A 1378-nucleotide genomic window follows, 5' to 3' on the forward strand; every position below is an offset into this window, starting at 1 on the left:
TGCGTCATCTACATCTCCATGAGTAATCTGCTATTCACAGTCAAGTTCTCGGCAGAACATATCATAGAACGGTTTGGTCTGAGGCTTGGGCGCTATGTAGGCGGCGAACTGTTGTAGACGACAGGGTGCAGGGTTGGATATAAGAGCCTCGGATAACAACGTTCAGTGAACATTACTGAAGATGAGGATTCGTAGCAGACGTGTTACTATGCTGTCGCAGTGAATCAATTGCGATTGCAGTGCTCCGTGGATCGCCTGAAACAAGTCAACTGATAAAGCACTCCGTCATCAGGCCACATATGGTCCACCGGGACCATCCGAATGCCGTGTCATCCTCAGCTGAGGGTGCGGATAGGAGGGGCGTGTGGTCAGCACACCACTCTCCCGGCCGTTATGATGGTTTCTTTGACCGGAGCTGCTACTATTCGGCTCCTCAATTGGCATCACGAGGCTGAGTGCACCCCGAAAAATGGCAACAGCGCACGGCGGCCCGGACGGTCACCCATCCCAGTGCCAGCCACTCCCGACAGCGCTTAACTACGGTGATCTGACGGGAACCGGTGTATCCACTGGGGCAAGGCCGTTGCCCAAGTCACCTGATAGGATGAGACGAATTCCCCCAGGCTGACGGTAGTGTCTAGATATGCCATCATTCACACGAACAGATGCTCGGAACAATCATCACGTCACGGACGCGAGCAACTTTGGGCAGTACGATGCCGTGGGGGACCCTCACCTAGATTTGAAGTGGACCTGTGGTAATAATCTGTGGTACCATGACAACTGGGGACTTCGTCAACATCATGGCAGACCACTTGCATCCGTTTGTACCTAATGTTTTCCGTCATGGCTAAGGCAACTTCCAGCACGATAACTGTCATTGTTACAAGGCACAATCGTGCTATAGTGGTTTGGGGAACGTGACAATGAACTAACGTTCATTTCTTGACCACCCAATTCGCACGTTTTGAACGAGATGGAGCACATGTGGAAGACTGTCGGGCACCAGTTCCCCACCCGTGTTTTCCAGGAAATGCGTGAGATGTGGGTAGACATCCTGTGCCACGTAATCCGGAAACCTATGTGACAGAAGAAGAAACAGGAGCCGGTACCGGTGAGATACAGGATTCTGTATTAGATACGGAGCTTAAAAGAGCTTTGGTAGACTTAAGTTCAAATAAGACAGAAGGGATTGATAACTCCCATCGGAGTTTCGGGCGTTGGTAAACAACATGAATAATCATGTTGGTGTGTAGAACGTATGAGACTTGCAATATACCTTCTTAGTTTCGTAAAAACATTATCAACACAATTCCGAAGATAGCAAGAGCCGACAAGTGCGAGAATCATCGCACAATCAGCTTGACTGCTCATGCAT

The 1378-nt window shown here is 49.9% G+C and overlaps 1 pseudogene; it reads right to left on the minus strand.

The window, feature by feature from the left end:
* Positions 1-470: 470 nt before the first annotated feature.
* Positions 471-588, minus strand: LOC124546193 (annotated as a pseudogene).
* Positions 589-1378: the final 790 nt, after the last annotated feature.

Source organism: Schistocerca americana, chromosome 8 (assembly GCF_021461395.2).
Source record: "Schistocerca americana isolate TAMUIC-IGC-003095 chromosome 8, iqSchAmer2.1, whole genome shotgun sequence".
NCBI classification, from domain to species: domain Eukaryota; kingdom Metazoa; phylum Arthropoda; class Insecta; order Orthoptera; family Acrididae; genus Schistocerca; species Schistocerca americana.